The sequence below is a fragment of the Pteropus medius genome, unplaced genomic scaffold, assembly GCF_902729225.1.
Source record: "Pteropus medius unplaced genomic scaffold, Ma_sr-lr_union100, whole genome shotgun sequence".
Lineage (NCBI taxonomy): Eukaryota > Metazoa > Chordata > Mammalia > Chiroptera > Pteropodidae > Pteropus > Pteropus medius.
Genome location: NW_024340700.1, coordinates 2954249 through 2978977, shown reverse-complemented (window position 1 = coordinate 2978977; position 24729 = coordinate 2954249). Strand labels below are relative to the sequence as shown.

The following is a 24729-nucleotide window of genomic DNA, read 5'->3' as shown; positions in this document are numbered from 1 at the left end:
TATAATGTGTGTTCTCAAAAAAGAGGTTCTTTGGTTGTCTCATTTAGACTATGAAAGATTTTGTAAACTTGTGATTGGATTTGTTTTCTGGATGAACATTGTTGACATTAAAGATTAGTCAGGTAAAAATATGCAAAGTTCTCCACTAAAATTAATCAGTAAAATCTTTTATATGTCAATGCTTGCTTTGTACCAAGCTGATTTTAGTTTTTCCTCTTAGGGAATATGAAAGTTTAGATCCAGATTCACTTTTTATCCGTGCATACTAGATACTCTTCAACGAAGGTCAAGAACTTTTGGATGTGAAGTGTATTCATTAGGTCTTTGGGGATCCCGAGTACATAGTAAATGAAAGGCATTTCATATTATTTTTATGTCTCACGTGGTATCACCATTTAATTTATTTCATCGATGTTGCCATATCTTATTATTTCATAGATAATGGCTCATATCTGGGTACGTTATTGGTCATGTACATTCAGGAGTAAGATGATCTGGTGCACTAGTAAAAATGTGACATTTTTGGCACAGAGTCTTAGCTTCATCATCTGTTTGTCATAGGATGGTAAGCACGTTAATATTCCTACAGCTTCGTTTTGTACCTGAGAAGACAGGAGTAATAGTATCTGACCTTGAGATTGTCGTGAAGGTTAAATATAATATTGTTTGCAGAGCACCTGGAACAGTGCCTAGGCACAAGGTAGGCACTCAAATGCTTCTTCCTTTCTTCCTAATACATAGTTTGTCATTAATCACCCATTGTGGATAATAAATTTTCCAGACGAATACCCTTCCTCTCAAAGTTATTAAAAATTACCTGAAGGTAGATCAAGCAGATTCTCTCTGGACATCAGCTTTTGTATAGGAATGCCTGTGGTGGGGCTCTTGCTTGCAAATGTGTCCTTGTGTGGGGGGGGTGGGGCGGGGGGTGTCTGTTTCCACGAGGGCTGAAGTGATGGATTTTTACCTCAGTTTGAGCTTGAGCTCTGTCACATTGTTTGGCTTAAGTTTGCAGTTTGGGTTACTTGAATTCAATAACAGGAAAGAATACACAGGTAGAAAAAGGTTGAAACTGGATTATCACTAGAGTTTCAGCCATCATGGTTTTTTTTTCTGGCATTAGAAAAAAGTGCTAACCAGTTTAAACTTTTAAAGTATTCCCATTTTCCTCTGCTTATCTCTTAGTGGGTGATAATTTTGCTTATGCTTTTCAAGACTCGAATCTACAGAGATTTATTCTCTTTAATCTTTCCTAAGTTTCAATGTAGTATTTTTGGCTGTTTCCTTTTAAAAATAATAGAGATAGCATATTACTTCTCAAAATATTTGCCATAGGCCCTTTTTATCAGAATCTCCTGGAGCAGTTTTTTGAGACCTATGTGGGATGGGAGACCCTCCCCAAATCTATCGGAGTCTCTAGTAGTTTCACGAAGGTACCTGCATTTTTAACAGTCTCCCCAGGTGATTCTCCAGGTGACAGGTGCATGCTCGGTTCGGAACTCAAAAATCTAGATTTTTCAACTCGCAGCCGTTCTGAGATAGCAATCTCTCAGTTGCTCATCTAAGGAGTTTGAAAATAACAGAAAACATAAAAATGAAAGTCAACGTCTTCTGTAATCTCACCGCCCGAAGATGATTTGTTACACGTGTTGGTCTGTGGGGAGTGTCTTTGGGCCGTTCCAGGGTCAGGCGGGCCTCTGGGGTGCCGAGTGGTGTGTCAGACTTTTGACACGGCCCCTGGCCAGCTGTGGAGTCGAGAACTTTGTTCACTCTGTGTGTCAGTTTCCTCATCTGTAAAGTGAGAATAATAAATGTGTTATTGGTCTATCCTAGTCCTTTATACCGCCTTATTGTATTTTCGTAAAGACTGAGCAAGTGCTTGTAAAATGCTTAGTAAGTTCCTAGTACATAGTAAGTGCTCAGTCAATTTCAGCTATTATTTTTATTTTTTATTTATATTAGCTCTTATAAATAATGTTGCTATGAATATTCGTGTACCAGTTTTTATATGGACATATATTTCTCTTGGGAATATACCTAGCTATAGAATTACTGGGTCATATGGGAGCATTCGTTTAATCATTCGAAGAAGTATCAGACTGTTTTCCAGATGCCTGATGATATTTATATTCATTTGGTTTCATGACGATAGCAGAAGTTCGCAGGGCACTGAGAAGTCTGCTTCGGAGATGATGCTCTGACACACCGTAATTGTCATTTCTGAGCTCAGGGCTTGGGCTCCGGGTGCCTGAGTGCTCTCCCTTGGTTTCTGTCCTCAGACCTGTAAACTTTCCTAAACTGAGCTGGGAACCGAAAGCCGTTAAAGTAAAGGGCATAATCTGGTGGCAGTGCCGTCACCGTCAGGGTGCGATGAGGCTCCCCGGAGCTTTCCACGTGCGAGGCTTTTATCCCAAAGAGCAGCATCTGGCCCTGAGCGGCTGGCAACCTGTGTCTGTAAATGCAGCCCCCTGCTCATTAGCATGGATCAAACACATTTCGAATGGGAAAATGGCATTTAAGTCGCCTCTCTTCTACCGAACGAATATTTCTCTGAACCTTTTTGCCATTTCTCACTCCCCGATGTCATATCGCCCCATGGCACGTGACTGTGATTGGTGTGATTTGTGCACAGTATGGATCCATCAGAGGATGAAATGCGTGGTTAGGAGGAGAGGCAGCCAGCCTCAGCACCAAGTCACCAGAGTATGTCAGAAGGGTGTTGTAAAGTGGAAAAACACGGAGACGCGACGTTGTGGCTTTGATGTAGAAGTTGGCATGTTTTCTTTTGGACTTAAAAAAAAGAAAAGAATCTCTAATTTTCACTAGTAAAGGTGGTTTGTATCACAAGATTGGCAACATTTACCATCATTATGGGAAAACAAGTAAAAATTCCTTGGAGTTTCGGTAATATTGTTTGCATCTACTACCCTGAGATGTTTGATTTTCTTCACAGGCTGCATCTGTTTAATTCAAATTATGCACATGTCTCTCTGGATAGCAGTTTCTTCCAGCCGTTGAGATAGTGCGGCGGAGAGACAGGCTTTCCACAGCTGGCTGTCCTTGGGGACTACTCTGTGCTCAGTCCTAAACCTGGACCATATATTTTCAGACCTTCGTCCTTTTTAAAAGTCATTTCTTCTGTTGATTATTAAGTTGATTCATTTAAATATATTTTAAAGCTTTTCAATCTTCTAGGTACAGAATCTAAGGTTGGTACCTCTTTACTCAAATTGCCATTTTAGTGGTAGAAAGTGGACCTGAGAAGCTTATTATCCCCAACCTGGTCTGAGTTAGTAGGCAAATTATTAAGAATAAGACCAGAACGAAAAAGTTAGGTAATTTGACAATGTAGTAAATAACTTTTACCTGAAGGAAAAGTCTGGAAACCAAAATTTTGGAAATATTGATCGATGTATTGCCTACAAACCACACAAAAAAAAATCTTACTGCCTGGCAACGGGTTTAATTGCATTTATCAAAACACTTCCAAGTAAAATGCACTTACTCTGCTACTTTTAAGGCACATAACTGTGAAAAAGAGAATGAAGCAAATAATTTAGGGATATTGCTTCCAACTACAGCCAAAAACATAATTTTCTTCTTGGTACAGACGAAAGCTTGATCAGGTAATGAACTCTCCTTACCACCTCTCAGCAAAGGACAGGCTCCTTCATAGCTAGAGTTGCCCTGATGTCACCGGTGGGGGCGCAGAGCGTATGGGGGAATCAGACGGTGGGGAAAACGTATGATCTTAAATGAGGATTTTAAAAAGATATAATTTAGGGAAATAGAATAGAATATGCCAGCAGATGCTCACCCTCAACAATGCTGTTGATATTGCGATGACATCATATAAATGTAGACCAAGCAAGGGTCGTTCACACAAATGTCCCCAAGTGCCAGGTAGGTACTTTAAAGGGTACGATATTGGAAGTAAAAGCTTGGAAAGTGATGGAGCCTTTGGGAGCCTGGAGAATGCGCGATCCTCTTAAAGGCATTAAAGATGTAAATGTTTAGACTCCCGTACCACCGAACAGTAGGATTCAGTGGTTTTCAACCTCAAATGAAAAGATGTCCGTTATCAGTGCTGGTGAGTGTAACTTATGAGGGCTTTTCATTAGTCAGAATGTTCTGGAAAATATATTCTAAGAATACCATTAGTCTTTAGTTAAATTTGAGGGTTTTTTTTTTTTAACCTCAATTAAATTACATATTGCCAGGTGTTAAGCAGCACTTCTTTTTTTTTTTGGTACTTTTCAATTACAGATGATACAATATTATATTAGTCTCAGGTGTACAACACAGTGATTAGATATTTATATAACTTAGGAAGTGATTTCCCAAATAAATCTAGTGCCCACCTGTCACTGTACCTAGTTATTATAATATTATTGACTACGTGCCCTGTCTGAACTTCATTATCCCCATGACTGTATTGTCACTGCTGATTTCTATTTCTTGGTTTCTTCTTTTTCACCCAGGACCCCAACCCTTCTCCCATCTGACGACCACAGATCTGTTTTCTGTATCTGTGAGTTCCCGTTTTGTTTATTCTTTTCTTTTCTTTTTTAGATTCCACATATAAATGAAATCATATGGCATTTGTCCTTCTCTGCCGGACTTACTTCACTTAGCATAATACCCTCTAGACCCATCCATCTTGTCACAAATGGCAAGATTTCATTTTTTATGGCTGAGTAATATTTCATCGTGTATATATACCATTTTCTTTTTTTACTCATTTGTCTGTCTATGGGCACCTGTATCTGTATCTTGGCTATTGCTTCTGTATCTTGGCTATTGTAAATAATACTGAAATGAACGTGGGGGTGCATGTATGTTTTTAAGCAGCCGCCCCTAAAGTTGGAATCTTTCGACATAAAGGTATACATATACGTGAGTGGTAGTCTTTCATGAATATCTGTCAAAACAGTTTTCACGCCAACTCTTTCTGCCTTTTGGAAATTCGTCAGTTTCAACGGCCTTTATTTAATTCATCAATTTGCTGCAACGTTTGATCGCCTGCACACAACCACTTTACTTAGTTCTGCATCATGGCATCATTTGTTGAATATATTTAAACAACAACAAAAAATGAGATTACACTCATATTGAAATTTAAATATCTGTGGTGCTGCAGTTTCAACAGACTTTCCTCGTTTGGCTGTTTTTCCGTGGGCACAGGTGAAAATGGCAGTTTCTTAAACCTGTTCTTCTGCAGAAAAGCTGGCAAGATTTTCTCACCTCAGTCAGCCGCATCCTCAATGTCAAAAACATTAAGAGAAAAAAGTAGAATACTGTTATTTTTAAAGAGGTGTTATTGACTAGCATTCTGTCATCTCTCAGAAATAAGTGAACATCTGCAAGTGTTCCTTAGAATCAGATGTCCTTTATCTTCCGAAACAGAATAATAGAATTTTTACTGGGCTGTAAAATCAAAAGTTTGGGAACAAGTTAGTCTTATACAACACCTCCAGTGTTGAAAATCTATTGCTTTTGAAGACAACCTAATTCATAGTTCTTTCAAGATGAAGAGGTTTAAGAATGCTCACTAGGTAGATAATATATAATCTTTATATTTTCCATTCTGATTATCTTATTCTGTCTTTTTTCATAACATAGCCTTATTTTAAAACTTCAGAAGCTCAGCGAAGAACCTAATCTCTGTGATAATCATAATCTTTTTGTCCCAACAGCAGTTCAAAACTGCTTGCCCTTATTTATGACAGAAATTAGCTTAATATGAGACCAATGGTCATGCTTTGTAAGTGTTAAGTGTATGTTATGGAGCGACAAGCTGTGCCCATTTCCTAAAGACATCAGCCACCTGTGTCTGAGATCTCAGGTTCGTCGTGTCCCCTCACCTGGGGGTCCAGCCTGGCACCCTGTGTGTGCCTTTGCCTCACCCGCTCCTGAGCTGGAGGCTCTGTGTGCCAACTCTGGGCCAAATGAACTGTCATGGTGGGCGATGTCCAGGACCCACTCCCTTAGGAAAACAAACAAACGAAACACTGAGAAGGTGGCTTGAATGGAGATATTACTCTTTGAACTTGATTTATAAATTGAACAAAAGCCAGGGGGAAAAAAAAGCAATAACACTGCCATGAGGCGATAGGATGGTGATTTAGGCAATAGTTTTTTGAATGAAACGGAAAAAGAAACTGGGTACCCGTCAGGAAGTCAGACGATGCGGCCGCCATCAGCCGCCTTCCGGCCTTTGCGTCCCTTTCATTTTGTCGGGATGCCTCGCTGTCTAATTAGTCGCTGTCTGAGACGGCTTGTTAATTCCGCTCTGTCTCTGCTCTCTGTGTTTCGCAAACCTTTCAAGAATCTCATCCGTCTCTTTCTCCCCCAAAGCTCGATCGCTCAAATGCGTAGGCCGTTCGTAACTTAGTGCCTGTGGCTCCGTGAAGACCTGTTGCGCTCCCCGAAGCCGACGGGGCTGCTTTGTTTGCTCTGACTCCCGGACGTCAAGGCCTGAAGAAACGACACACTGTACAGAGAATTTCCAGGATATTTTAGCCATGAAGTATTGAAATGTTTATTTTGACGTGAGCTGTAGACCAGACAAGTTCTCCCTGTTTTTGAACACGAGAACCCCCAAATTTGCATATTTGAGAAACTTATGCTTAAGGAATGAAACATTGTAGGCATTCTTTCCATATTATCATGATATCAGATTTACTACACAAAAGCATCAAAATATATTGTCAGCAATAAATGTATTAAACTCTAATTAAGAAACCACCAGTCCCTTACCGTGCAAAGACTGTTTAGATGGTCTAATCCAAAATGAGTTGTCTGCAACTTTGTGTATCCACTTGTGCACCTATAATCCAAATACGGGGTATGTGTTTTTCCTGTCCAGTATGTTAGTTACTCACTCGTAAGCGAATTAGTCTCAATTTTTGACTCGTTAGGCATAAATAAAATAGAGGCAATAAAATTAAATTTGAAATTCAGCTTCGGAAAAGGGCCCTCTATCAAGTATCAGCATCTGGAAAGCACAGAGGTGCTTAGCATGCCACCGTAAGCATTTTCGGTACCGGGACAGGCTCCCTTTTAATTGTCTTCAGACATTCAAGATCAAGGGCTCCAGTGTCCTCTCACTACTGCTGGATTCTGTGGACAGGAAGGTCATCTAAGTGAGCTAGGTCATTCCTACCACCTACCCTCTGTTCCTTTGATTGTTGTTCAGATACGTACTCGATTACCACGAGAAGTATATATTTTTTCATTCCGTGGGCAGGTGGTGGTATGTGACCGCACAGCGAGTGCCACGATCCCCTTTTCCTGTCCTGTTTTTTTATTCGTTATTTTCTAGAGTGCTCAGCGCAGGATGTGTTCTGGATGGGGTCTTGCTCTGGACATACCCTTCCTGCAGCAGGAGGTCGCATCAGTTCAGGGATTCGCTTCAGGGGAGTTCAGCGTTAGAAATTCACTTTGAGCCTTTTGGCATGAGATTGATTGTTGAAATAGTCCGACGTTGATTTTAATAACTGTTAATCATTTGTCGCTAGTGCTACCCTATTACTTTTAGTTGGTTCAGCTCACTATTCTTGTTTTGAACGAAATTAAGATCTCATTTCACGAGCAAGTTCCTTTCTATCTATTTCTGTTTAAATCAGAAAATATGCATCTCACCATGAACAGAAGAATAGTATAATTATTTTCATAGGAAATTTCTTTCTCAATAGTCAAACATTCAGTTTAATTTAAAGCAAAGGGAATTCCATGCTCTAAATGAGCATCAGGATTAACAGACTCAAACTACCAATATAGGAAACAATTTTTGTGTTTTTAAAGAAATTTAAATGTGGTAGAATGGAGGTGGGGGAATTTGGCCTGAAGAGATTAGAGAAAAATGATGGTGGCCCTCGAAATATACTCAGTTTGCATCATTGATTATCTCTGGCCTAACTTTCCTACTGATTATAGTCAATGAAGGTAAGAGGGGATTTTTAAAAATTGTATTTAAAGTAAAAAATTCTGAGCCTTGACTGTTTATATTTTTTCTTAGTTGTGTATTTTTTATTGCCAAGTTTCTACAATTTTTCTTGCAGGTGGCATTTAAATGATAGTGATATGTAAAATGGATTATTAAATAATAATGTTATGTTTTAGCTTCCATAATTTATCACACACATTGCACAGTTGACAACTGCCATCTCAAATACTATTACAGTCCTCCTTGGGGTAGAGAAGAGAAACCTAACATCTGTTACATGATGTTAAGCTTAATTAAAAAATCCTTGTTTCTCATACAGTTCTATTTAAGCAGTCCATCTTTCGTAGAGAAAGCACATTTGTTAGTGATTAATTAATAGTCATTCTGGTATAAGAGCTACACCCACATCTCGAAGCTTACCATTTTGTTAAGATATTTTATTTTCATGATTAACCGAGTCGCACCTTTAAAGTGAGATTCATACTTGTTTTGAAACACATTTTAAAAAGCCTAGCAGATATTTTTTCAATTGTCACTTAATTTTTACCTTCTAAAACACCTCTGGAAGATTAACTTTTAAGAACAAATTTCATCGTTTTCCTCTTAAGGCAGTGGATTTTATTTTTAAATAATGTGATTTCAGGTAGATCTTTATAAGAAAGACCCCAGAGGGCTGGTTAAATATCTTAATTTCTCTCCTTTTCATTTTCCCATGACTCTGTATCTATACCCCCCAATTTAAGGAGATATACCACAATTCTTGTTTTCAGCTTTTCTCAGTTCAACTATGAGCCAAGCCAAAGCATCGTTTTCTCCCGCTAATCCTCTCTTCTCCCTGTGTCTCTCCTCTTGAGCCTTCAACTCTGCTGAAAGGGACAGAGCTCAGGCTCCTTTGAATCTTTCTACTTTTCAGCTCTGCAGGGGAGGAGAGCTCCAGGCTACAGGACAGCTGGACAGATCACTACTACCGCACGGCCTACTGGCTGGACTTATCGGAGACTGTGTTTCAAAATGAGATCACAAAGCAGGCATGATTAACAGAGAAGCTTTTAAATGACAGGAAAAACAAAACAACAGTCTTCAGTTTCAATCACCTCTGCTCCCCCTTTTTTCATCGATAGGCACTGTGCACTCCTCAAAGGCAGGCATTCTGACGCGAAAACAGAAAAACAGAAGAGGTTCTTGGCAAAGGGGCCAGCCACAGCCCTGGCTGTGAGGGACCACACTGGAGCGGGCTTTCTTTGCCTCCTCCCAAACCGTGGGGGAGAGGGGGCTGCTCAGCCGAGGGGTGGACTTCCCATTCGAACTGTTAGTTGCCTGTTCAGTTGCAGCGTTTTTAGACAGACTTTTTAATCTTTTTCTGAATTCAGCTTTGACGGCTATCCAGTTGGGACACACTCTCTGGTTGGGGCGTGGCACTGTGGACCCCTTCCAGCTGCTGGGGAGAAAGTAAACTTCTGGAGGCCAGTGCAGTCCCCACACGCATGGATCTCCAGCTGGGGAAAAAGCAAACTCTAAGGCTCAAAAACAACTTCCTCTCCCAAAAAAAAAACAAAAAAACAAAAACCAGAAAAAGACTTCATTCTTTGCAAGCCCGCTCTGCAGGAGCAGAGGACTGCAGGGAGGGCGCCCCACGCTCCCAGGAAGCAGAGGCATTCATGGCTGTCTGGAGGGAGGGCTACAGAGCCCTGAAAACAGAATGCCTGCATTGCACGGCTAATCTATGCTTTCACTTTCATCGGTAATGTCATTTTGTTAGTCATGCTGAGTCGATGAAAGCGGCGCTATTGAAAACTTTTTTCACTGGTGAAAATAAAATCAGCTTATCTTATTTCTTCCCTCTAAAGCAGCGTGGCTGCACAGATCCTGTAAAAAGAAAATGCCACACTGCTTCTTTTAGTCCTGAGTGACCGAACGACTTGGAAAAGGAGTTGATTTTACTTGCTGTGGGACTGATTTTATATTCTTCTTGGAATTATCTTTTCTGAGAGCTGTTTTCCAGTCTGTATGTGCAGAATCCCCGTTGACCTGTTAATTTCGTCCTGGGTCGGTAGTTTAAGCGAAGCAAATATTTTATGTTCTGATGTAAAATAAGTAAATATGAACTTTTAACTAGTAATACAGGTTTAAGTAATGTACTCGATAAAAGATTGGATCAAGTTAGTTAAGAGATTAACACAGGTTGAATCTCATGACTTTGCTGATATTTCGCCATATTTGACCCACAGAATTGGCAGTGACATGGGACTCAACCACGGTGGACAGCCACACTAAACAGCACGCAGAGGGGATGGAAGCGTGCCACCAAAAAGGGGGCTGACTATTCCCTGGAGGGAGGCATGGGAGGTAGGCCACCAAAGGGGTACGCATGACCTCACCAAAGAGAATTACTGCCTTCACCTGTGAAAGAAATTTAAGAGACCATCTTCGGTGAGCTAGAACAGAACAGTAATGGGGTGGAAGGGAGAGAGAATGTCATAATTTATCTAGAATCAAAGTGAACACAAGGGATGCTTAGAACAAGGATATGTCGTCATGTACATGGTGAAGATGAGACGCAAGCTTCAGTTGCTTCCAGACTCTTTAGATCATGCTCAAACCTGAGTAGCGATCTAAGGGATCTTTACGAAAAGGTAAACTTTCCATTCTGAAGTGTCAAGGCCAAGACGTGCAGTCAGCGCTGTTGATAAATTCCTTCCGGTACCCCGTTGCCCCTCGTGCCTTTCGTCCAGGATGATGGTGCATTTGCACATTGTGGAGAGAACTGAGTGGTTGGAAGGCCTTTAATGTCCGCGCAGTTTGAAAACTGCCTATTCTGCTTCGAAGGTTTACCCTAAATCTGCCTCTAGGGAATCCACACCATTCTCAATAATTCGCCTCATCATCTTGGTGGAGCATTCTGCCTCTCGGAAACAGACCGTATTTTTAAGGTGTTACTGATACAGTTTTTGAGATTCTTTCAACAAGTGCATTTTCAACTAAGTATTCACTTAAACTTTGTTTTCTCACTATAGATACTTTCAGGGAGATTTGCATACTATCTTTTTTTTCTGATAATGGTTGTGACTTTGCCTTCTTAGATATTTTACCTAATTTATTGACTAGTATTAGATATTTTTTGAGTGGAATACTATATACATTTCATAATTATATAACTAATGAGGGAATCAGCAGGATGACAAAACTAGTTCAAAAAAAGGAGATGAAAATAGGAATTTTATATAGTCAGGATCAAAAAAGATGCGAAAATAATGTCGATAGTTATAGATACCATACTGACTAATACTCTACAGTGAAATAAAATTATAATCTTCGCATTATCCTTTCAGCCTGACGAAAGTGTAAATCACCTCACTTTTTCTCTTCTTTAATAAGATCTCCAGTTTTAAGAGGTGTAACTTGTCTGGGCCCTAACGAATAGAAAACATAGTAAATCTAACAAGGTCACATTTCTGTAGAGTCAGAGGACATGCAGTCAGGGAACATATTATGCTCTAGCCTGCCACTGACAGATCACGTAATCATCTTCTTCCCTTATTTTCAATTCTGAATTATTTTTCTTAATAGTAATGCCATCTATTTTTGAAACTAAAATGATTCCTCCAGCAATATGCACAAAATAGTAGAAGTATTTTATAGTATACTTTATAGCCTTGAACTGTGTCATTTATTAACTTGTCATTCGCATTTTAATTATCATGATTAGCAGTGATAAGAATCGAAACCTGATTTTTTGTTACACAACAACCCTGTGACAATTACACAGAAGGCACTATTGATTGACTTCCTTGAGCATGGAAGTTGACACATTAAATCAAATGGTGAGTTCAGGGCACGTTGGTTGTTTGATTTTAATGGACAGTGATCTTCAGTTGAAACATCTGCTGAATGAACTTGACATTTGCAATAATAACAGTATCAGCTCATTTAATATACTTATCACACTCGCTTCCACAATGTGGGAGGCCAGTTTGCTATTTTATGCTTTAAGCCTCTGTGTGCTACTTTGTAAAAGACATAAAAGAACTTGGCATAATAATCAGGAGAGCCTACAGCTGAGAAAGGTCCCTGGACAGTGTTCCCATTCGGAGATTAATTTAGGGGGTTTTGAAATTCAGATGAACCCCCGGTTGTATTTAGCTGAGGGTCAGCTCTACCTTAATCAGGTCAACATCCAGCATCTTTGTTTTAGGTAAAGGAGTTTCAAATGAATGAGGGAAGCAAGACGAGGGTGCTTCTGGAGCCGGGGCTGTTTGGGGATAGGTAAGGGTAGGTCTGGACTGGAGTATAAATGGGTATATTTCCAACTGTAATTTAGATCACATGCTCGAGTAACTATCAGCACGACATAAAGCTTTGAGTATTCTGAAAAAGCCACAACTTTTGGTCAACACTGTTATGGTGTCCAAATTTGGCAGAGAATCAAAATCATTATGAAGTTTTAAAGAATAGATCTCCAGACTCACCCCAGGCCTACTATATAAACATCTGAAGGCCGGGTAGGGTTGGGGGTGGTGGTGGGGGAGGGAGGCAAGAGAGGTGGGGGGGTAGGCTCTGCATTTTTAAAAGCCCCCTCCCCACTGAGAATTGGCTTTTGCGCCTTCTGGTGGCAGCCGTCGGAAGGGTAGAGAGAAGCCGACGGATGATAAATGTTCTTTTCCAACGTGGGCTCCTCAGATTTTTCTCTTGTTCCCTGGTGGTGGACAGTGTGCTTCTACCTCTTCTCCCGGATGGAGGGTCCCCAGTGCCTGGGCCGGGGTTAGATTACTAATCGTAGTCTTCTTAGAGTCGATGAACGAGTCCAGTGCCACGTGGTGCAGTCTTAGTGCTTAGACATTGTGTTGCGTAGAGTATTTGCCGCACGGATACACCGAAGCAAAAGGCGTTCTGGCATCAGATGTCATAGGAAACCCTGTGAAGGGAGCCTGTGTCTCCTCGCCATTGGCAGGAGACCGCCTTTTGTGATATTTGTTGAGGATTTCTAGTAGAATGGTATGTTTTTCTGGAACAAAGGTCCACTGAAAACCTGTCACTAGAATTCAGGAGCACCGGTAATGCAGGGCGCTTAGTGGTTCTGAGTCCCAGGGCTTGGGCTTGACCTCCAGGTCTGTCTCTCTGGCCCTGACTTTGGCAAAGGCGTTTAGCCGCTCTGCTTTTGCGTTGGCCTCTGTACATTTGGAATAATAATGACAGTCATCCTGTATGTTTGCAGGGAAGGTTAATACATGCAAAATATTTAGTGCCTTGCACAGAGGAAGTGCTTACTAAATGTTATCTATTATTAACCAAGGTGAGTTGGCTGAGAGTCTTAGCTAGGGAACAGTGATGCCGTCCGCGTAAATTGATCGGATCACTATCTTGAATCTGTGACTCACCAGGAAAATTCACTCTGCCTGCCTGTTTTTCTCACATCCCTTATATTTCCGCCCATTGCTCTGGAGGCGTCTGTTTACGAATCTGGCGTGTTAGTTTCCCGGGCTGCCACAGCAGGATACCACCGAATTTTCTCACAGTTCTGCAGGCTGGAAGTTCAAGATCAAGGTCTTGGCAAATTCGGTTTCTCCGAGGCCTCTTCCCTCCCTGGCTTGCCTTCTTCCTCTGCATCCTCAGGCAGCCTTTGCTTTGTGCTCACACATCCCTGGAGTCTCTTCCTCTTATAAGGACATTAGGCAGATTGGCTTAGGTCACACCCTAAAGCCTCATTTAAATTAACTGCCTCTTTTAAGGCCCTATCTCCGAATATAGTCCCCTTTGGAGATGGGGGGTGGGGGCTAGGGCTTTAACATCTGGATTTGGGAGGGAGGGAGACACAATTTGATCCAGAGCACCTGGTGCCTGCTGTGCCCACCACTACACCCCATAGACCAGGTGGCAAGTTCACAGACACAGATACTGTATCTTCTTTTAATCACCAGAACTTTGTCCATAAGAAACCCTCAAATGAATCCTTACTGCGTATCTTATTGCAGCCAAAGTCAGGCCGGACGGGTGGGGACTACCTTCGAAAAACTGATGCTGATGATTTTGATGCCTGGTCTCTGTAGAAAAGATCTGACTGGGTAAGGATATGTTTTTGGAAAATCATTTATTTATTTTTTTTGAGATTTACTATTACAGAAATAATATATTTCCTCTTATAACTAGAGATTTAGGATATTTAAAAAATAACAATGAATGTCTCCTTTGGAATATGCGCAAGTGTCAGAACAAGCTGCCTTGTCCCTTTTCTGTGTGTCTCTTCAAGGCTTCATAAGCTCCCCCTTGGGGACACATGTAGTGGCTGATCTTGGAGCTCGGGCACACTCTGACAGATTTACGTCATTCTGTCTTAGGACACATTTCCTCATCTAATGACAAACAGTACGACCTGCGTTAATGGTGGCGGCGCAGGCCCAGCGTTATTTCTATTTTATTTTTTATAAAGTTCTATGAAGAGAAGCAAGCCCTGAACTCTACTTGGGAAGACATTTCATTAACGTGTGTGTGGCTTATACACTTTTTTAGAACTGGAGTTTTTAAACTTTTGCCAAATTTCGAAATGTGAATACATTTTATTGACTCTTAAAGGACACGCACCAAGGTATTTGGCAAATTTCCAGCTAGAGTATTCTTGGAAGGAAACATTGTGAACTCTTTGCTAATGAAGAAAGGGAAAGTGGATTATTTCTACACTGACAAATGAAGCAGCAAATTGCCAATCAACCTCTCTCCATCAGGGTAGAGAAAACCTACTGGTATACTAGCCAAAATCGTGGAGAGTTTGGTTCGATGCCATGAAAAAAAATTAAAAAGGTAAGCCTTGGCAATGGAGAGTTTGTTGATGGGGAAGGAGAAAGAGAAGTTAAAAATTATCTAGATCTTTTAAGGATGGTGAGCGGGGAACACAGTGGCAGCCTGTCACCGAGGGAGCAGCCAGGCTTGCTTTTCTCTGCAGGACACGGCGTGACCTTTGTGAATTTCACGGGTCCTCTTCCTTCACGGTCCTGCTCACAGCTCTGTGCAGCCTGGGGAAACCGCCAGGGGCTCATCTACTCAGGGGTCCCGAGGGCATTTCGCGGCCCTGCAGCAAAATGCACTGATTTCCCAGCCATGTCATTGTCATGCCATTTTCTGTACCCACAGCACCTGGCACCCCGCAGCCTGGTCCCATCGGGCTCTGCGGCTGCCCTGGCTCTTGGTCCAGTTCTGACCTCTGGTGCAATAGTTTCCACATAAACCCGAATCCAGTAATCCGACGACTGCAGAACACGGGGACAATCCCACATCCATTCAGGGTGCATTTCTGAGCACCTGCTTGTGTGGCCGCTGGTCCAGGCTCTGCGGACTTGGCCACAAACACAACAGAAAATGATCATTTCGGCCTCTTGGAGTATACTTTTAAACGAAGACTGAGAATTGACATGATGAATCCATAAAATGCATGCAGTGTTTCAGATGGTGACAAAAATATATTCAGATATAGATAAAAATAAAACACGCTGGGGGCTAGGAAGTGAAGGGTTCCGTTTTGAACAAGGCACGTGGGCAGACCTCATTGAGAAGGAGGCATTTGAGTAAGGCCTGTTGGAGGCAGGGGAGAGAGGCACGGGGTACCCTGAGACGAGTGGTCAGCTGAGGGGAACAGCAAGACAGGTACAGAGAGCAGCGAGCGAGGATGGTGTGGATGAGCTTGAGTGACAAGCGGGGCTGGGTGACCAAAAGGATTTCATGCTACCGTAGGGACCAAAAGGATTTCATGCTAGCGTCACATGTAACTCCATGCGAAGAAGGGGACACGTGACTGCTCCACTGAGGGGTGGGGGTCTATACAAATCTGGGAGTTAAGGCACAGATGGTACTTCACGCTCGAGACGGGATGAGGTTATCCTGCGTATCTGCATCCAGAATGTCCCAACACTGCCCAAAATATCTCTTTTCTAACATCTCGTTAACAAATATATTCACAACGGGGAAAGACACGAAAGTCCACCGTGGACTCATCCTGCTTTGGCTCATGGAGGCTGAGTAGATACCCACGTTTTGTCTTCTTTTTTTTTTCTTTTTTTATCACCTTTGTGAGTCTTACAGCCTGAGGTAGTGAATCCAAGTAGGAGTCTTCACAAGTGAGAGGCCTACTTTTGTTTCATTGAGAGGGAGAGGGATAGAAGATGGGAGGTAGTGGGGAGGGGGCTCTGTTTTGCAAAGGAGTGTGTATAGAAAATGAGTTTCCTTAACGACATTTGCCTGTGTATCGCTGGAAAACTTTGCATCCCCTTAGAAAGTGTACTATTATTCGAAATAATTTGAAATGATCTCTAAAGTTTATTTAAAACTAGTTACAGAATTATCAATCCAAAAATGACTATTTACACCTATAGAAATTACTCTTTTTAGATTTCGTATCTTGACTGAGATTTGGTGAATTTGATTTTCTTAAAAATTGTCCATTTAATTCAAGTTATTAAATTTACAAAGGATCATGCAAAGGACTTTCTATTTCATTTCCTTCATATCTGTTCCTGGACCTCGTTTTAATTTTATATATTTCCGTGTTTCTTTTCTCGATGATGTTGGCTTGAAGTTTATTAGTTATAGTTATTAATTAGAACCAGTCTTTTAATTTATTCACTGTTTCTGCTGCTTTTATGCATTTTCTAACTCAGTAATTTCTGACTTTAAGGCTTCTTTCTTCCTTTAGTTTTATGAAGCTTTATATTGTTTAACTGTATTTAATCACGGTGCTAAGTTCTATAACACCTTGGAATGAATACATAATTTTTATTTCTCATTTTTTATTAATATTTGTTTTCGAGGCTACGATTTTTCTCTGAACACTGCTTTACCTGCATCCCATGGGTTGTGACAGGTACTGTTTTCATTATTAATGCTTTTAATATATTCTGTGATTTCACTCTGAAATTCCTGTTGGGTGCAAGAGTTACTTAAAAGAATCATTTAGGTAACAGCTGATAGGTTATTTTTGTTCGATCGATTTCTAGGTACGTAGCATTGTGATCAGAGAATTTGTAATAGTGTTTTCATCTTTGAAATTCATTGCTGTTTTATTATGAGCTAATATGTGGTCTCTTTCAATGATGGGGAAAAGGTAAACTGCTCAATTGTTTTAGACATGTGCTTCCTCCTTTGAGACTGATGACTCGATCTTTCTGCTTGGCCGCCCCAAAGATTCTCTTCTGGTTCTGGAATCCAGTTATTTTATTAGGACATATCTTGGAGTTGAGGGTTCTTGGTCATTTTTTCTTATATACCGTGTCCTTTCACTATGAAGATTCAAGACTTCTTTCTAAAATTGAAACTCTTTTTCCTTCTTTCACGTATGGCCTCTCTGTGTGATTATTAAGGCACACCTGTCTCCCGTTTGCCTGAAACAGACCAGGGCCAGGGGGCCAGCCAGCCACCGTTCTAGCCCCTGTCCTGGTTGTGGCCTCTCAGTGCCATCCTTGCCTGCGGGAAGATCTCCCTCGTGGCACTGTCTCTCCATGCCTAATTAGCTTCGTCCTGATTCCCACTGCTTTGTGGCTGTTGCATTCATTTTGGAGACTGGAGATTTAACTATCCCTGAGTTTCATCAACGGAATGAAAGTAATAGTTGGTGTTTAGTTTCCCCTTTCTCAGTTGTTTTAGGGTGGTTTCTTATCAAGGGAAAATGCTGCTTTTAGACGCTCTGGTTCCCACAAGTCCCCTCAGAGTATTTTTATTGTCTCATTTTTCATGCTTCTTCCTGCTAATCATGTTTATGTTGTCATGTTAAGAAGTATATTTTGCCTAAATAATAATAATAATAAAAACATTGTCCCTTTATTTTTTTTTTAGTTTGTTTGGTGAACTATCTCATTGATTTTAAATATTGCCCACTAGGCGTAGCCCACCTAGCAGAACGTCTGAAGAAATGAGTAAGGACCAGTTAGAGCTGGCAGGCGAAGGTGCTTACCTCGTCATTTAACATGCATGGGTTGGTTTAGTGGGCAGAGAAAAACAGACTTGCTTATTGGTTTCTCTGAACAGCAGGAAAAAAACATCCTAGTGAATTTAAAAGATCTGTTTGATGTCGTCTTCCCCGTAATAACAGAAAACATATGTGGATGTGTTTTTAAAACACTACAACTACTTACCATCTGAGTATAAATTTGGAAAAATGAGGTCAGTGTTATGAAGCTTTAATTACATGAGGAAAAAATAAAACCTCAATAAATAAATCAGATGTTGGGAAATGGTACCGGAAACCCCGTATATACTTCCCTATTTGGATTACGCAGCGTTCTGAGATCTTTATTTTTTAAGATATTTACTTTATACGGCATGAGATATAGTACATTGATACACGTCGAATCATTCTTTGCTTTATTCGTTTTCCTAAAATTTGAGAAAAAATTTTACTTTGCCAACTGCAGCTCTTCTGCCTCCGCGGAAGTCGGGGGTGGGATTCACCAGTCCTGAGTGACAGCGATGAGATCCAACACCAGTGGGACATCGGTGGCCTTCTCAGACCTCGCGACAGCCATGGGAAGTTGTCGTGGGTCGTAGTCTGTGGATTTTCCTGTTATTGTTTGGCCCTTTAATCAAATGGTAAATTCCCAGAGGCAAGGTCCATGTTGTATTTACTTTTTAAGAATAGTTCCACCTACTTCAAATATCCAATACAGCCATGTGCGCATAAAACTGTATTAGCCAGGGCTCTTTAAATTGTGAGAAGCAGAATTCCAATTCAAATTGGCTTAATTTTTCACATCAGAGAATTTGCTGGATCAGATATTTGTGAATTACTGACGCCACCTTTGGCCTCAGACGTGACGTAATCCGGGTGCTCAGACTGGATTCAGACATCTTAAATCTGTCCCTTGATCTTCCGACCTTGCTTCTTTTTCTTAGCTTCATGTACAGTTGCTAAATGAGGAGAATTCACTGGTTTCTTCAACGGTTATTAGCAATCTTCCCGAGTTTACTTCACTAAGCAGGCTGCCTCTGCAGGTGACAGAAAGGCCACATAAGCTTCAGGCTCACGCTCTACCAGCTTAGCAAGCCCAATGGAAAGAGAGCACGTCTTCTCAGTGGTCCCCTCTGAGAGTCTCAGGGGTCCCTCGCCCCGGACTCAGGTTGCCCACCAGCTCTTAAACCCCCCACCCTGACCACTGGGACCAGACGTGGATTGGCCAGCGCTAGTCAAAGCCTGCATCCAGACTGCGTGCATGTGTGCGTGTGTGTGCGTGTGTGTGCGTGTGTCAGGGATGTTTTAGTTCCACTTGAGCTGTGTGGCTTAAATGTAGTAAATTGTGGCTTCTCGGAAGCCTGTGAAGTCGTTAGGACCGCAGGAAGAAGGAGTTCTGGGCAGACAGAAGCACACTGACTATGATCATGGCCCCACCTTGTGATGTGCACGTGCACACACGCATGTGCATGTCTGTGTATATATATGGAGAGGAGGAGGGAGATGATGACGATGACGTTGACTGTCTAGATCTTACACTGGCGTTTTGCATCTGTCAGGACAGGCGATATTATTGCTCTCACAGATATTCTTATATTCCCAGAGGCTTAGCACAGTAAAAATTTGGTTTCTCCCACTAGCTGTAAGTCCAACGTGGGCCTCTCAGGGGCCAGGCTGACAGGCCCCACCATGACGCGTCCCCACGCCCACCTCGGCAGCGAGGTGGGGACTTCGGAGGCCCTCGCTCGGCCCCTCACGCTCTAGCTGGAAGGCAGCACCTTTGTTCCGGCTCACATCTTAGTCCAGAACTAGTGACACATCCTGCCCAACGACATAGGACTAGCAAGTTCGAATCTCCTGTGACTCGAGAAGAGGAGGAGACAGCAGTGCCAACGGTGACCGCACCCCGTGTCACAGACCAGAGCAGCACCCTAACCCTCTGAAGCCCATGTAAGTGGGCATCCAGCTGACTATAAGGCTGGAGAGAAGCTTTTCCTAAACTTCTCCACCACCAGCCAGAACAAACCGAATAGCCCAATAATAGACCGAGAACTGCCTGAGGGCGAAGAAAAACTTTGCAGCAGTAACTCTTGGCTGCAGTCAAGGCCTGTCCCCAGACTCAGATGGCTTCAGGTAATGATTTGATGAACTTTTCCTCTATTTTTTTATTCACATATGAACCATTTGTTTGTTTGTTCAATATTTATTAAGCCCTTACTTTATACCAGGCATGATTCTCATTGCAATAGATATGCCATAGTGCCTGAGTAATGCAAGGCATAGTCTATGAGGAAGGCAGACATTAAAGTGGATAATGCTGAGAAAATGTTAACTCATATCTTAAATTATGGTTTTCTGATATGGATACTTGGCTACCTGGAATGGATGTGAGGGCCAGCCCTCAATTCTGGGGTATGTACCTGAGCACATGCATCTGGAAACCTGAGATGCTCACCCTGAAAACAGCCCCAGGTGTGGTTATCTGCTCCACAAACTTCCATCATTTCCCCAGGTACAAGGATGAACAAATAAAGAGGAATTTCTTGGTGTGTATCAGTCACTAGGGCTGTGTAACGAGTTACCCCAAACACAAGGCTTTAAGCAATAGTTGCATGTTATCTCTCATGGTTTCTGTGATGTAGGAACTTGGAAGAGTCATTGGGCAGTCTTGATTTGGGCATCTCGTGCAGCAGTGACAGATCTTAGTGGCCACAGCCGTCCGAAGGCTTGGCTGAGGCTGGAAAACTCACACCAATGTGGTTTAATCACATGGCTGGCAAGTCGGCACTTGCTGTTGGCATGGGGCCTCAGTTCTTAACCATTTGGGATGCCCCACAGGGCTGGTCGAGTGTCCTCATGGCCACCTTCCCCTAGAGTGAGCTATCTGAGAGGCCAAGAGGGAAGCAGCCTTGCTTTTTATGACCCAACTTCAGAAGTCATACACGTCGTTCCTGTCGCCATATTATACTGATCACGCCATCGTGTTGCAGGGACGCCTTTTATCTGTAATGACAATGACAGTTTATTTTGAGTGTCTCAAATGTTACTGCTGTAAATAAAAAAGGAAATCTAATGCTACACATTGACCAAGTGGATCTGTTACGATTCCGCTGAGTGCTCAGTTAACCTCAAAAGCGCTGGAGTTTGTGAATCCTCCATGATGAGGATGATTTGGAAGAATACATAATCTGTATCACACTCTGAGCTCATGAGAAATAAATATTCATTTTTGGCCAGGGCCTTTCGGTGGAGAAGCAAAGCTCTATCTCATTTTGAAGTTAAATCGCTAGAGTAGCAAAGGGTCTTTCTGAATTGCACCTACTTGTATGAACTGACTAATGTTTATAGTCTTAAAATGGAAAAAAAAAACATTTATGAGCAAGTATATTCTCATCTTTATACTTCAAGGTGTTATTCTTCAAGTCCATAAAACATATGGAGGAATAGGACATTTAAACGTGGTTGCAAGGAAAACAAAATATATTGAAAACTTTTGAAAATACATAGTGATTTTGCTAACAACTAAGTATAAAAATATACCTTTCAACACTATATTGACTACATAGAAAAAATTTAAAAGGCTTCCAAGCAAACTTTGTTTCATAATGTTAGGATATTTGTTAGTATCTAAAGACCACATAATCATATTTGAAGAATAAATATGGTTTTGTGAGCAACCAGTATCCTTTAATCGAATGTGTTTTTTAAAGGGTACTTTTCTAAGGAGTAGTCAGGTTGGTTATTAGCTATTTTCCAAGAGAGAGAGAAAAAAAAAAGATATGGCATTTATGATATTCCTGGGGTCATACAAGCATTTTCACTAAAAAAAGAAAAAAATGTATTTCCCAAAATAAATTTGGTAGATAAAAATTCCCTTAGGTACTCTCAGTGCCATGTTGAGTGCTTGTAACTACTTTAAGAATTTCATAAAGATGGTCTAGGTTCTACATTATGACATTTCCAGTGAAGTGGGCATTGGTAGTATCACATGGGAGTAAATAAGATTGTGTATGTAAACGTTCGTCTTTATTGTCTTGTCGATGGGTTCACGTTTAGAGATTCAGCATGTCTTGGAGTGTCGTCTGTGTCTTCTGAGGACTTCCGTGCCCCACCCAGCACCAACCGGTCATGTAGTTCCCCTTAGGTGGTGGCACACGATCTTGCTAGAACAGTCTCTGGAATACGGAGCCAGCCCAAGTGAAAGAAGGGTTCACATGAAAGGCTCAGTCAGCTCGAGCCCACGGATGCATGAAATTGCCACACGTCGGGCACGTACCCTAAAAATGCTCAAAATTTGGGGTCACGGGCAGGTCAGAGGAAGCTCAGCAGTGAGTCTGGGCCAGACGAGGTCCTGACTTGTGAAGCCAAACATCCATGTTGGTGTTTAACCTCTTCAAAGGTGCGTTCTTACATACAGATATCTTTACAGGAAGTAAAAATAGAGAGCAGACTTTTTTCAGAGTTCTTTTATTTTGGCAATGATGGACTGAGTCTAAAATATTTAGAAAATTATTGTAAGGAGCTTAGAGTGTGACGTCTATATAGCATTAAACATGAGGCCAAGCCAAGGACGTGGAAACAGTGGCTGTGTCCACCCTATCACGTGACTGCAGATGTGGGGACTGGCCAGATCTACATGCTTGCCTGGCATCAGTGGTTTGCCTGCTTCACCTGTAAATGTAGCATAAATTACAGTACTTTAAGTAGCAGTACATGCTCTCGCGAGAAGAGGAATGAGTACCCGCTGGACTCGGCTTGAATGAGAGACTGATTTAAGACGTACAGTCAGCTGTGGGGTCATCAGAGGCAGGGAAGTGAGAGCGGGGTTGCTACACGTGCTTGTAATAAGTTCGCAGAGCTGGGTGGTTACCCGCGATGGACAAAAATGGTATGAGACAAAGAACTAGAACTCCTGACAGCCGAAGGACCTCCTCTGAGCGACTGGAAAGGCTGCGTGTGGTCTCAGCGAGGACGGGTCCCGAGGTTCTCTGGCCTGAGCAGACAGGAAGGCATCGTTACCTAAGAGTGCCAGCAACAGCCAGATAAAGAGAAGGCGCTCTGGTCCATAAAAATGCCAACAGCAAACACAGGAAAGATGTTAGGCATATCACTTCGACGGCATCAGGAATGAAAGATCGTGCAACAAAGAAATGCATGTAGTAATCAATAGCATCCAAAAGAGAAAAAAAAATCATGTAATGGCAGCATTAAAAAAAAAAAGGTGAAAGATGTGAAAATGAGTAGACTGGCGTCTTAGAGGTGTACGGAACACCTGGAATCTGCAGACCCAGCCGAGTGCACCGTTTAAATTCTAGAGGTGTTGACATCGATTCTCAGGATAGACGTCATGGAGTGGCCTTGTAAAAACAGGGCCCTGATCTCGGGCTGATCCTGACCTGGGTTTTTTTTTGTTTTTTTTTTTTCAGCATGTGAAATAGCGTGAAGCCTGCTGGTACATATTCGCAGGGAGGGTGGCAGGAGGGCTGTGTGCATGGAGCCTGGAGATGGGTCGACGTGGTGGCCCAGGCGTCGAGTGTCAATAATAGGAATGTTGACTTTCGCATGAGCTCGTGGTGTGTATTTTCTAAATCCACTCAAAATAGCTATTTAAACCTTTTTTTTAAGTTCTACATGCGTACCCATCTAAAACAATTTTTACATGAGTTAACAGTGAAGATTTACTGAAATGTCCTTGGAACTCTAACAACATTTCATAAAAGGAATGAATAAATTTCATTCTTTAGCATTAGAAGGAGGTATCCATGATACTTATCAAATATTTGACTTAATGTTGAGAATAATCTATGCTATTTTAGTTCTTCCTCCAAAGTTTATTTCTTGTTTAACTTCTAGTTTTATAGAATCGTGTACTTTCCGACATGTTTTTTTGTACTGTATCCACCATAAAAACAGCATTAAATTTTACTCTTAAATATTATTTTCATAAATAGTCAGATAATAGTAACCCAATGGTCCATATGCCTAGCAATGTCATGATGAAATCAATCTCTAGCATTCAGCATCTTCCTCAAAAAAGGTCAGAACATCTAGAAGGGCAACCGTCGCATCTCTCGGGTGAGACTTGCTGACTGTTACCCCAGGAGCAGACACAGCTTCGGGAAGAAGGCAGCCTTCCTTGCTCCCCAGCTACTGCGTGCTGGCTGTTCTCCGTGGTTTCTTTTCACCCCTCTTTCTCTAGGATTAAGTGGCACCCCGATTGCCCTCTCGTCCAGGCTCCTACCCTTCACTTGACCCTCCCAGCCCCGCACACCCCAGCCTCCCTGAGGTACAAAGCCGTTGGCAAAGCACAGCGCCTGAGCTTTGACAGGAAACACGAACCCGTTAATAACAAACAAAAACGACGGGGAAGAGTTCAGCATCTTTCTTTCACCTTGCTTCCATGTCACGTCTGAGTACCGAGGGCGGGGGTTTTGGCTGGAGAACTGAAAGGATTTTTAAATTACCGTATTGGGGGGTGGCTGCTGGGTGTCTGGGAAGAGAGTGTGGGATCGTGACCTCTGCACCTCCTCTCAGGGCCTTCGGGCTGGACGGTGCGCAAGCCTTTCAGCTCCCTTAAGTCTGGTCCTTCATCATCTTGTTTCACGTTCATCCGGGTGTGCTCCATGCTAGGGGCTGTGCTGGATGCTGGGGTCACAGTGGGGGGAGAGACGGGATTCTGGGTGCATGTAATGTGTTTTAACAGAGAAGAGAGCTGGACGCAGAGACGGACGGCCACGAGCTGGATGCAGAGACGGATGGCCCACGCACAGGGCCTGGCGCGCAGTAGCTCCGTGGATGCCACCTCCTGGTCATGCACGGTTTCCCTTTCGCTCGGGAGTCACCCTTGGACCTGGAG

At 42.1% G+C, this 24729-nt stretch overlaps 1 protein-coding gene across 4 annotated transcripts in view; it reads left to right on the top strand.

Annotated features, from left to right (window-relative positions):
- The window catches only part of PRKN (parkin RBR E3 ubiquitin protein ligase), a 1016620-nt gene that overhangs the window by 210823 nt on the left and 781068 nt on the right, over positions 1-24729 (top strand). The window contains exon 1 of one of the 4 annotated variants that reach the window (XM_039881234.1): positions 13507-14007. The exons of the other annotated variants lie outside the window; for them this stretch is intronic. The gene's annotated coding sequence lies outside the window, so the exon portion shown is untranslated. Of the gene's footprint in view, positions 1-13506; positions 14008-24729 lie in introns of those variants that run through there. 4 annotated transcript variants of the gene reach the window in all.